The following is a 13,668-nucleotide window of genomic DNA, read 5'->3' as shown; positions in this document are numbered from 1 at the left end:
GCTGCTCTTGTAAATCTGGCTGCAGACACAATGGGCAGACACAAATATATTCTAAAGACCATACGAAAACATAGCTTGAAATGTACCATGACTGCCATGTAAATCAAACACAAAATCCATTTTAATTCACTGAACTGCATCTTCCCACCCCTACACACACAATCTTTTTTTTTTTTTTTTTTTATTTGATCCTTTCCCATTCCATCCATGCCTTGGACTCTCTTCCCCCTTTGCCAGAGCAGTCTCCCAGACACAGGGCCATCTCCTCTTGTTTGCTCACTCAGTAGCAGGGAGATATTTTCAGATAATTCCTTCCTTGGTGACAGACAGGTTTTAAGTGAGAAAAATTAAGGCAGGAATTGCTGGTTAGTTTAAAAATATATATAAATAAAAAGTGCGTATACGTATACAACAGCAAGAAAGATTTATATAAAATTTATATATAAGTTTCAATATAAGAGGAAGAATAGGGATCACATTTCCAGCCATAAATCATTAGTGATTCTGAACATCAACAGCTTTTAAAACTTGAAATGAACAACACTCTGCAACTTTCACTTTTTCTGGTCAGAGAGTTCTCTCCCATCACTCTGCTCTCTCCTTTGCCAGCTCCAGACCTGTCCACTTCCTCTCTCACCAAACACAGATGCTTTGGTAAAGTTCATTTTCCTTCACACACCTGATAAACTTTTGTTTAGATTGAAAATAAAAAAGAAAAAAAAAAAGAAAAAAAAAGTTCAGTAAGCTGTTTTCAATCCCATATTCCCTGAGTTCAAGGAGTGGGAAAGACGTGCTTAGCTAATCCATGCAGTTATGAGGGACACGGTCTGGACCCCTGGAACACCCTTTGCTCTCAGCAGGATGGATCTGCTCTTTCTTATCTAAATGAGAAGTTGAAGTAAATTCTACAGTATTAGTGCAAAAGCTGAAATGCCCCAGTGTATTCCTTCCCTCTGGTTTCCAGCCCATTTGAGCCAAATCTAACCATCAAATTTCCCTGAATGGGAGTCCTTCTCCTTTGTCCCTCAGCTCCAGCTTGAATGATCCCAGATTTTCCCCAGATCTTCAAACACGTCCCCTGCCACTCCCTAGCCCGTATAGAAGAAGGAAAACTGGCAACTTCAAGAGCAGCGACCACTCCTCCCTGCTCAGAGGCCGCACATCTCCGCTTTGATGTGGCTGACCTCCTCCGAACAGGAGAAGACTGCTGCTTCTCAACTCAGATTTCCCCCTGAGGCAATGAATTATCCTGACAACTGGCTACTGACTACTGACACCTCCCCGAAGGGCTCTGTCCTACTGTGGGAACCGACACTTCAATGGGAAGCTTGGATGTATATCCCAGGCTGGAAGTGAGGCACTTGGTATTTAATGAATGTTCCTATTTTGCCCAGAGACAACCACAGGCTGGAGGGTTTGAGCTGGTATCTCAAAGTTTGAAAGTGTTTTGGTCTGAGGGCTCAGCCTGGCTTGTGATGAGACAGAAGCCAATTGTGAAATCTGGAAACAGTCCCAAATTTCTCCAGTTTCTGAATGGACATTGAGATCAGTTTGATGTGTAAGTTTAAAGTAACCATAGATCATTGTGTCTTGCCGCCTTTTGCTTTATCTTTTGTGCCATCCTTCTCATGTACGTCTCCTCCACTTTCTACTTGAGGAAATAAAAGTTTATCAGTTATTCTTCTTTACTAGGCTCAGTTAGCAAAAATTTTACGAAGGTGAAATGTGTTGAAAACAATCTCTGGTCTTAGTTATTTCTAAATTAACAGTATTTTTTCCCTCATATATTTGTACTGGAAGAAAAAAAAATCAAACTGTCTAAGGAAAATATGAAAAATCTGAAAGATTAAATTCTTTTTTAAGTTTTACATGCTAAATGCACTCACATTCTGTCCCAGCTGCAAACTTGCATATTCTCACATTCTCAATATAGTAACACTTTCAAAAGCACATTCACAATGTGTGGTTTAGGGCTGGTCCATGCTGTGGACTACTGATTCAAGGTAAGAGCAATTTTTTACCCTGTTATATTTTACTAGGAAACATGCAACTGAAGAAACCCACCTGGATCATTAAGTTTAGCCCATAATCATAAGCAATTCTGTATAGTGCAGGTGGCTTGACAGACCAATCAATCCACCACAGCCATAAAGTACTTTCCCTGAAAAGAAAAGGAGAATGAAAGGGCATCAGCGGTGTCCTGGATCAGGTTGGTTAAAAGTACAAGGCATTCCTTAGACATCAAGAAGCAATACATAAAAGCAAAATGCCTCTCTACCTGCCATCTTGGCCTGAGACAAAGCTCCTTCTAGCCCCAGATGTAGTGGTGAGCCTAAACTGAAGATAAGTAGTATTCCAAAACATCCACCTGCAGAAATATTTTGTAGTGCCATTAGGAACAGACAATCTGTCAGCAGTACCAGGACTAATCCACCAATTTTATTTATTTATTTATTTATTTTAATCAATGAATGCAAAGAAGCCTTAAATAGGACACATCAGAAGCTAAAGCCTCAGTTTGTATAAATCATGGTGATTTATAAATCTGTTCTGCATATTTATACTGATTTGCAGCAATTTAGCACATACTTTAACAGTGCCTCTTTAGCATATCTGCCTTAGCCACAAAATACAGATGCACAACCGACACACATCACAGGGTTTTGGAGTGCATTCTACACGAAATTCACATCAATTTGGAAAACTTACTGTAATTTTAACATTAACATTCTTTTTTCTTTTTTCTTCTTTCTTCTTTCTTTTTTCTTTTTCTTTTTTCTTTTTTTTCTTTTTTTTCTTTTTTCTTTTTTCTTTTTTTTCTTTATTTTTTTTTCTAGTAAATCAAAACAGGTTCAAACTCTGCTTTAAAAAAACAAATCAATCTGCATGCCTCAACTTTAAGAATGTCCCCTTCTAGTGTCACTGATGAGCAGCGATTGGAGCTGATGGTATCTGCTAGCCAGAGGATACGAATGTGCTAATTTATCCTCCAGTATAAACAATAGTTGGGGCAACTTTTTGCAATGTAAATGGTTTGTTGGGTGCATTTTATGATACACCTTGTGCCTTCAAAAGCACTAGTCATTGTTTGCTTTTCTTTAAAATCAAGTCAAAACCTTTCACAGTCCTGCTTAGCACCAAAATAAGTGAGGTCCCTTTGTGCACTGTCTAGGTGCTCTGGTGCACGTACTGCCAGATCAGTTTTTAAAGGAGATGCAGTTATCAAGAATTCAGAAGGCAACAACTGCATGTCAGCACTTATGGGGTTTTCTTAACGCTGAAGAAAAATAAATATAAAGAAAAAATATGTTGGGCTTATTTTTTGCTCTCCAGTTTTTGAGACAGGCGCTATGTGTTTACAGGCTTTTGTTTGTGGCAAGGGAAGATGAGCATTTACCCCAGTTGCTTACTTCTAGCTTGAAAACTGAACTTTTTTTTAGTTCAGGTGAGTGGGAGAATGTCGAGCTGTACAAAGCAACCCCCAAACCCTCACAACAGAAAAGTCAGATTTGAGTTGCTCTGCTTGTTTGTTTACCCACAATAATTTTGAAAGGCATTAAAAAGCTGCCATTAACTAAAGTGAACTTCACATTTCCCGTCACTGAGCTCACTTGGAGATGAAAGGCTCCTCCTGGCTGTTACTCAGCACTTTCCCTTCACGTTGCCCTGTCCCACCACGGAGGTTATTAACTTTTTACAAGTGCTGCTTACATCCTCCCTTTGATGGATGGTGCTAAACTTGTATTTAGATTACAGGATTTCCCAGCAAGGCAGTTGTGGTACCAGGGGGGAGGGACATTTAGTGCAAAATGGGTTTTCATATCAACCACCCCATAGTCCTGATAAAAATCTGCATGGGGAATCTGCTTCAAGGTGTATCGCACCATACAGCCCTGAGGCTTTAATGAGAAGTGATGGGTGCCCCAAACACCATGTGGCTGTAGTTTTTGGGCTAGTCTTCCCCTGCTTTTTGTGTCTGACCACAGCTCCCACTGGGATGTGAGCAAGCCTGGGGTGACCCATGGGAGGGCTGAGAGCAAAGGACGTGGGGGGAGTGAGAGGGACAAATAAATCCCCTCTTGCTTCTCTGAAACCCTCATCCTCTTTCAAAGTAGAAAAAAAAAATAATGAGGAGGTGGAGAGGGAAGCCGGAGGGGAAGAAATTTCCCTGCCACCTCATTACTCCCTGCTCACTGTAAACTCCCAGTTGTGGCCAGCCCATCTCCCACCCTCCTCTCCCCTCTTGCCTCTGCACCTAAATTTCTCACAACCTCCTTCCCAGCTGAAAATGTAAATTGAGACATTCAGGATTGGAAAAAAAAAAAAAAGAAAAAAAAAAAGTGTAAGAATGGCCCTTTCTTGTTTATGGATAACGCAGGAATGAACATTGAACATTGTTGGTCTTCACTTCTCTAACTCCTGTGATTTTTAGCTGAATGCTCATGACTCACGAACCCGCTTTTCTGGCTAAAAAACTTACTGGCTTAATTTTTTTTTCTCTGTGGAAAAAAGCTGACACCAGATGTTTCTTTAGACCCTTCCCTGTCCTGAGTGAGTAAACAGCAGAGACAAACAGGCTGTTCTGTCAACGTGCTCCACTCCAGAACACCAGCAGTTTTATCACTTAGTTAAGAAAAAACACACCTAAACAGCTACTAATTGCATTAAAGGTACATAAATCCTCACTTTTAATATTAAATATAAGTGTCTACGTGTCAATAATACTTCTATTTATGAGCACAGGGATATGATGCACTGATACAATCGAGCTCTTGTGCTGCCTGAGCTCTCGGCTCCCCATGTGCGTGTCTGCTGGCCCAGGAAAGCTCCAGCCCTTTCTACCAGCTGCCCGCCAGTATTTTTAAACCTTCTCTCCTAAAATAACACGTCAATGTTTGCCTATCTGAGCTTACAGGAAGGCTGAGCGGCAGTTTGTGGACACGCCACTGTAAATGGATTTTGTCACGGTTTTTATGATGTCATGGGACTGTTTATTGTGCTTTGCTGAGAGAGACGGTGACAACGGTATTTCTCCCTGCAGCCCTCTCTCCTCTGGAGGGGTTTTTGAACTTTTATCACCTCTGGAAGTTGGGGGGTGAAGGTGTTGACAGCAACCTACCCCTCCTGAAGAGAAAGTGAGTGTGGTGGGTTCCTTCCACCCGCTGGCATTCAAGCTTCCTGTGTTGCTTACAAATATATCCTGAAGTAAACCATGGAAAACCACCACACAGACAATTTTAATTCCTTTTCTGTCAGTACTGCTGCATTGATTTAGTAGCTGAGCATGGCACTGTGGAACTGGCTGACATTTTATCTTGTGCTGTTGGTAGAAATCTACTTATTTTGTATTGAGATATTTGAGAGAGAGGGAAGAGTAAACAACCTCTCAGGTCTCAGGATGTTTTTGCACTGAGACCACTACATTTGCAAGTTACAGCCCTTTCAAATGTTTTTCAACTATGCATGCATAAGATCACTGCATGGTTAGTTAATATTTATAATATCATGTCACATAGAATAATGTTGTTTTCTTCCATCGTGGTCTTTGCTTAACAAATAAATTCAGGGAACAATTCTTAGGAGTAGGATTTTTCCTACCTTCCCACAACTGTTTAAAAATAAGCCTCTTGTATAGACTCCAGCCTCTTGTATAGACAGAAGGTAGAGTTCTATACCTTTTGGGAGCGACTTGTCCCATACAAAATAAACGCCTAGTTTGACATCAACACTGAAACTCTGGTGGACTACATTCCATAAGGACCCTGGGGTGGCCCAGGACAAGACCTAAAAGTGTAAATTGTTATTTTTCATTGCAAGCCATAAGACATTTATCCATATGTGCATTTTGCAGCAGTAAGTTTGACCAGTTGTTTGCATCCTAGTTTCCTGAGGGGACTCTTCATAGCATGACCCAACAGTTTGGGTTGCAGATCTAGGATGAGGGATTGTGTTTGTAGATGGTGGGGTGGGATTTCAGGGTGCAAAACCGACTGACATAGGTGTAGGGGACATATGGGAGGGAAGGCGGTGCTATCTCATCTGTACTGTCAGTGGGAAGCAGTCTTTGGAGTAAACCCTCCCAGAACTGTAGCTGGGTCTCAAGGCAAAACATGCTGAGAAAGATTCTGAGTGTGAACTAATGCACATGCACCAGGGGTGATGAGCAGGCTGGGACAATGGAAAGAGCAAAGGAACTAAAATAACCAGGAATTCAGTCTGGAAACTGCTGTTTCAGTGATGCCAAGATCATTAACTTGACCTTAAATTTGATTTCTCCCTTGGTCTCCAGCAGCCTTTGCACTGCAGTCCATTCCGTGGAAACTATATACCCGAGTCTGTCTCCTAGCTAGCATGTGTTTAAATAACTTGCAAAACTAATGGACAGATGTGGGGAGGACACCATCTTGGACAAAAATATTTGTGAAGCACTAAGATAGAACGTGATAGTCTTTGGGGCTGCAGCAGGGCTGGGTCTTCATGGTGGAGTGTCATAAAGCTGTTCCTGGTATTGTTTTGGTTTCCTTCTGAGCTTGCAGCATCACCCCACTTCCTTCAGCCCCGCAAGCCATCCAGATGGATCAGGGTGATAAGTGGTGAGAAACTGCTTTGCAATTTAGCCACATATGGAAAACACGCTTTGGAACAGGTATTTATCTGTCTTCTCAAAGGCAAATCTAGAGATAGTCTAGTCTGGGGCACATTTAGTTCAATTGCCCAGTACATATCTATGGCTTGATTCCCCCAGAATTAAATTTAAGAATATCTTTGTTTTACAGTCAGAAAAATTATGCTTTATCCCTGCTTGTTTCATGTTTCTTGTTTCAGATCAATTCCCAGCAGTCGTGGTAGGTTGCCTTTTTTTTTGGTCCTTTTCCAAACAGGATTTTGTAACAATGTCAGACTGAGAAGTGAAGACTCATTCCTATACACTTAAAACAGGATGAGACACATCTGTGCCCCAGCATAGACATGCAGACCACCTAACTGCAGCCAGCTGACACTGAATCACCTATTTCTCTTACTCTATCGCTGAAGGAACCAGGTCTGCCAGACTGGGATGGTCCATAGGCTGAACTGAACTTTCTACTTTTGAAGGATGGCAGCATTTAAGTGGATGATCTGAATGTGGACAGTTCTGATTCTGTAGTTATAGCAAAGACATTAAGCAGAAGTTTAAATTCAAATAGAGATGCACATTCTTTTAGCATTTCTAACAGTAAGACCCCTCATACAAAGGTGCAAAGATCTTTTAGTCACAACTCTAACCAAAGAATATAATGATACTGGGGATTTTCATAAGTCTCCTTGTGCTTCATTATAGCCTGGCACCATATTTCTTATTAATTTTGTTGCCTGAAGTGTCTGTTAGCACTTGCTATATTGCTGTCAGTGCCACCAACCTGCAAAACTCATAGCCCATGTAACCATAACCCAGAAAACCACTGCAGGGCCTCTTTCCACTACTTTGCATGACTCCATTCTAAATCCCATCTGAAAGATGTCACCTCCAAGACTTGTGTCCTCTGCGGTCCCACACAGCCCCAGTATAGAGGAAAGACTTTGATGCTACCATTTGAGTCACCAGTTATAAAGCACTGAAACTCAGATGTGAGCTATGCACTTTCTCCAGTGCCCAACAAAACAGCCATGCAGGGAGTGATTTCACAGAATATGATCAATCTTCTGCTGCCTTTTTGAATCATTGAATAATCAAAGGATAACATCTGTTAGGAAGAGACGTTGATTCTTTTACAAACCCAAGCTCTGTTGCTTTGCATTATCTTTCTCAGGTGTGAATTTCAAAACACCAAAAGAAATGTTGATGTTCTTTAGCTAGTGAGGCATTAGTAAGTGTGGAAGTGTTGCCCGAGCATAATTCCCCTGGAAACTCATGCTGTTGTTTTGTCCTTTGTTATTTGAGGAGATGCTAGTTCTTACAAAGCAGTGATATGGAATCTTCATCTTGTTGAAGACTGAACAAGCTTTTTGAGCACACTTGGGTGGCCACACAAGCACATAAAGTAGTGCTGCACACCATTAGTGCACACACACAAAACACAAACACAGACTTTACAGTATGAGGGGTTGGAAATCTGTCCATGAACTGTAGCATCTCTGTTCTATAGGTACAAACCTTCTGGTTTGAGGATTTAGGCATTTTCTGGGATCTTCCACAGTGAAACAAGGAATAGTCAATATGTCTACCAGGAAACTAATAAACTGAAGAACATTCGAGATACAATTACTAGTCTCCAGTCTTAATCTTGGTAGTTTCTACAACCAATTTAGTTTAAATATGCAAACGGAGAGACTCTGAATCAACCTCATGATAATTATGTAATTTCCTTTTAGCTATATCAGAAAAAACAACAACAACAACAACAACAACAAAAACAGGTTACTACAGCTAAATCACTACAGCTGTTCCAATCTGTTGGTAGTGTAGATATACTGATTCCCAGGAAAGTGGTGGAAGCTCTCCACTTATTTCATTCCCCTTTGTTCTCTTGATATGCTCAATTTTCAACTGATTGCCCTGTTTACGCTTTCAAACTATAGGCAGCAATTCCTACTTAGTCTCAGGTTTTTCATGGTTTAGGGGGTTACAATACCATACCAAAAAGAATCAGGTTTTTGTTCTTCTTTTCTTAAATCTGAAAGCCAGTTTGCATTCTAATTTACTGTTCTAAAAATAAATAAATTAAAAAAAAATGTTATCCTGAAATTACCTTGGTCTCTATAATTGCCTGGTCAAAGTTGGTCTAATTGTCTGGTCAAAGTTAGTCATAGGCCAGAAAGATCAGTTAAGGTCACAGTGGAGATGTGCAACTCACATAAGCTGTGATACGTCAATGCAATAGCATTCTTACAGTAAGCAGAATTCATATCAAACTGTACTCTCAGGAATGCACAAAGGCGAGAAATACAGAAAGGAGATGGTTACAAAGGATTCTCTTCTGCTCTCTTTGTGACTACAAGGAATTAAAAGACTAAATATCTGGTAATTAAAAGGAGCAATGGGCTTTGAAGGAGCAGCATCCTATGATCAAAAGGCTGCATCATATCCAAATCTAAAAAGTCTTTCTGTTTATATTCCTTTCAAGTTAAGCCACTTGGATTTGCTTTTGTAAATGATGCCCTATGGCCCTGAAGGATAAAACCATGTGGGAAAAGACTAACTGCCTGAGATTTTTGCCCTTCTATAGAATTGCCACATGTTCCATAAACTTTGTGCATGGAAGTCAACCATTCCTCATGCTTGTTGCACAACCACTGGGCCACACTTGGTTTCAGCTGTCCCCTGACATATCCAGTCCAAATGAGCAATTTACTTTTCCAAATGAAAAAGGGGGTGATTCCATTAGTCAAGACCCAAAATCCACACTGAAGAGATGGCATGCCAAACTACACAGATGCTAGTGAACGTACGCATAGTTTCAGTATTGCTTCAGACAAATATCATGTAGCTTATTACCTATCTTTCCTACAACAGAAACATGCATTGAAAAATAGAAAACAAATAAATGGTTTTAAATGAAGCTGTTAATTTTTATGTTACTTATAAATAAAATAAAATATAAAATAATAATATAAATAAAATAATACCACTACTACTACTACTACTACTACTAATAATAATAATAAAAATAAACACCAGACAACTCTGGCAACAGGATATATTTTTCTTCATTTGGTTCACAAATCTACAGGAGAAAGGAAGCATTTATAACCTCCCATAAGAAATATTGAGCATTCAGCATAAAATACAAATCTCCTTAAAATCTTTCATGCCTATTGAATTCTTTTCAGTATGACACACAGACATAAAGGAAATTTTAGTTAGTACTGGTTTGCAACAAAAAAAAATATTACCCTTTTTTTTAGTAAGTCATTTTGGATATAACCCAGTTTTGCAGAAATCTCTGTCCTGCCTCATCCTGTTTTACAGAGTTCCCTTTCTGTGCAGATCCTGGCAGAAGTCAGCTTGTTAATTCCCAATGACAAGAATTAGCTAGATAATGGTTTTTATGGAACTTCTTAAACATCTGACTCCATCAGTTGGCCAAGAATATGTTTATGCTTAACCAAAAGGCCTGCTTAGAAACTTCCCAAGGAATAACCTATGCGTTGAAACAACTTTTGCAGGACAGGCAGCCTCTTTTGCCTCAGGTTCAGGAAGCGTCACGTAAAGGCAGTGCCTAACTGTGTGTGCCCAGCAGCCTGCTGAAGTCCAGTGGATCAAAGTAACTGCTGGAGGTGCTTTAAGGGGGGAGGAGGCAGAATTGAGATGTTTAAGTCTAAAACCTCACAGAAATCTGCAGTGGATACGAAGGGCCACAAATGCTGGTCTCCCCAGTAAAGCTCACTGCGTGCTTCCAGTACTTGGCAGCCTGGTCGTCTGCCACCCCTTCTGAGTTGAGCATTTTGGTGCCTCTGTGATGTCTGCAGCCCTTTAGGACTTGCAAATTGGTCACTTTTCCACCCATGACCCTGGGGGGTGGGTAGGGGACCCAGTCTAGTAGGTATCATACCTCTGGAAAAACCAGGTGTGTATTTGTAGCATTAATCTCTGCTTGAAACAGAGCAAATCTTCAAGTAAGGCCCTATGTCTGAAAGGGAAGCTGAACCGTTGCCTCATGTAACAGCCCAGAGGTTTAAAGCATTTACCCTGAAAGCTGAAGCTTGAAACTTTCCCCCTCCTCAACCAGAGGCTGTTCCAACTCGGATCTGCAGCCTCCCCCAGGAGCACTAGGCAGGACAAGCACAGGGAAACAACACCCTCTTCTCGTGCTGTCAAAACTGGTGTGGCTAAGAAAGCCAGGGTCAAAGGGGCAGGAAGAGAGTGAGCCAAAAATAGTGTCATGTTGTTCTTGTGCCAAGGAAGCATGGGCTTCAGGCTCCCTTCCTATAATGTACAATAAAGATCTCAAATAATTTTAATACTTCTGAATTAAACCTTAGAACCCCAGTGAGGGAGGTCACCCCCAGCATCTATCTACTGTCTTTCTATAGTCTCAACTACTAATCAACACCATCCATTTTAGACAGCAGACTGAACGTAAACACTGCTCAGTTAGCAGGAGACTTGGTAGGATTTGAGTTAGAAAATTAAAAACAAATTCCTGGAAAGAATTCACTTTCACATGAGCTCTAGGAAAAAAAAAAAAAAAAGACAGAACAATGATGGAGTATGAACCAGACAGTGTTACCTTTACATGTCTTTAAACTCAGATAGTTATTAATTCTTTTCTTATTTATTAAAAAATTATTAATATAAGGGATGCACTTAAGCATCTGAAAGATTAAAGTAACTGAATTACATCTTTCTATACAAAGAACAGAAATGATTTTTATGTACAAAAACACAACAGATCTTTGTAATTGTAAGCTAAAATATGTATCCACAAATTGTTTTTCATAAGTGCTTCAACTGATGGATATTTTAAATGATGGATTGTTCGTGCAGATCAGAAACACAGACATAAAAGTGTCAAATTTCTTCCAATTACAATGGAGGGAGATTAATTAGGAAAATTTGGCTGGTATTATTATAAAAACCTCTGTGGCACTTTCTAAAACAAATTGAATTTACTTTTGATGTTATATGTAGAGTTGGAAGGCTGTTTCAACCTGCTCATTTCTTTAATAGATTGAGAAAGTCATCAAAACATAAATCAGTCATAAAGGTAAGTAGTGACAGACAGTAGTGAAGATTCCACAAAACAAACAAACAAACAAAAAATAGACAAAAAAAATAAAAACAGTTTTCTGATCTTCTTCTCGTTCTAATTAAAGGAAAAACTATGCAAAAGCTTTTAGCAAAATGCACTTTAAAAATGAACCCAAGTGTGTCTGTATGAAGATTTTCAACAGTAAATAACATTTTAATAATGTAACTCACTTTGAAAGTCAATTTCATGTTGATTCTTTTGCAGTGTTAGAAATCTTTTTCTACTTTTCACCTGCCTATTTCCATTAAATAGTTAACTTGACCAGAAGAAGCAGAAGGAAAAGTATCCCTTTCTATCAAATCTCATTCTGTAGCCAGAAGCTCTAAGAGTCATGGTTTTCTCACAAAAAGATATTTTTGCTTCACAGGGAAATGAGTTTGCGCTAATGACCTAGACGAGGAAAAAGAGTGACTCCAAAAACCCAAAGGACTATGCTACATGTATTATTTTTTGAAGAAGGAAGTTAATAAATCATTCTTTCATGTTATATAAACACATCTAAATGTGTGGATTTTATCAACTATTTTTTAAAACTTTGACTGAAAATTATATACCTTCCTCCTATAAAATTCACCCTGGAAAACTGTTTTAAAAAAGAAGACTTAGAAAGTGAATAATCTATATTTTCTTCTCTGAAGTATAATGTATACATGGAAATTACAGGTGATCTATGGAAAAAATTGCAATATTCAGAAACTGAGTAATGTCATAGCAGATCCAATTATGAAATAAACATTTCCTTGAAACTGGAAGATCTTTACGCATTTGATAAAAACTGAAATCATATTCTCCAGAGAGAAAAACAGAGGGAAAAGAAGCATATGGAGGTCAGTCTGGGTGTGACATCCATTACCACATCTATGTAAGCCCCATTAGTCATTTTAATGTATATTTCTTTTTACGTATAACACATTGCCTCTTTTAGAGCTTGGATGCATTGTGGGAAAGGAAAGGAAAGGAAAGGAAAGGAAAGGAAAGGAAAGGAAAGGAAAGGAAAGGAAAGGAAAGGAAAGGAAAGGAAAGGAAAGGAAAGGAAAGGAAAGGAAAGGAAAGGAAAGGAAAGGAAAGGAAAGGAAAGGAAAGGAAAGGAAAGGAAAGGAAAGGAAAGGAAAGGAAAGGAAAGGAAAGGAAAGGAAAGGAAAGGAAAGGAACTGTACAGATACAAATTGTGTCTGGGAAGATGGCAGGGTACAATTAATGCAAGGCAGGGGATTATGTCACAGCATGCAGATGAACTGTTCCCAGTTTGTTGGCCCTCAGAGGCATAGCTTGTAACTGGGAAGGTGTGCTGTTGCCTTGTTGGCTGCTCTCAGGAATCTCAAGCATATACAGAATAGTTTTTTATGTGTAAATGTAGTTTGCATACCTCTAGCGTGATAACCAAGTGATGTGTTTCTCTTCCTCCCAGCTTTCCTCCATACTCCCTGTAGAAAGGAGCAGCCTGTTCCCAACCTGGACTGAGAAAGGATGACTTCACTGAAAGATCTTTCAAATATCAATGAAGAGATGGCATTTGTTTTGCAGGATAGCTCAGAGAAAATGCTCAAGGGACAAGAAAACCAGAAGAAAGAACAGTGTTGAGGCAATGGGATGCTGTCACTGGAATGGGACATTCCACAGTCATCTGTAGTGGTGCACAAACTCAAAGAAAAAGAATTAAGGGAAGTTTTAAACACCCTTGTCCTGGAGCATGTTTGCACTCCTGCCTTCATCCAGACATCTTTTAAGAAACAACAGCAAAAGCTTTGTCATATCCCATAAAAACACCTCCAGCTTGTGGGGTGCTGTAGACAAACTAGACTTTGCCACCCCAGTGTGAGATTCCTGGACCTGGTCAGCACCTCCAGAGAGAAGAGTTGGGGGGAGCCCTGGAAAACAAATCATGAAGTTCTTCCTGGTCTGACCGCACTCCCAGGCAGGAGGACACAACCACAGG

The 13,668-nt window shown here is 39.8% G+C and overlaps 1 long non-coding RNA gene across 2 annotated transcripts; it reads left to right on the top strand.

Annotated features, from left to right (window-relative positions):
• Nucleotides 1–5,005: 5,005 nt before the first annotated feature.
• Nucleotides 5,006–13,457, top strand: LOC121064858. Of its 2 annotated transcripts, none has more exons than XR_005816733.1 (3): nt 5,006–5,135; nt 12,100–12,559; nt 13,141–13,457. It is a non-coding gene; the product is annotated as an uncharacterized LOC121064858 (long non-coding RNA). The 2 variants fall into 2 exon arrangements; XR_005816732.1 differs by having other exon boundaries at nt 12,100–12,594.
• Nucleotides 13,458–13,668: the final 211 nt, after the last annotated feature.

Source organism: Cygnus olor, chromosome 2, assembly GCF_009769625.2.
Source record: "Cygnus olor isolate bCygOlo1 chromosome 2, bCygOlo1.pri.v2, whole genome shotgun sequence".
Lineage (NCBI taxonomy): Eukaryota > Metazoa > Chordata > Aves > Anseriformes > Anatidae > Cygnus > Cygnus olor.
Note: the sequence above shows the minus strand (reverse complement) of the source record. Positions and strands in the feature narration are given on the sequence as shown.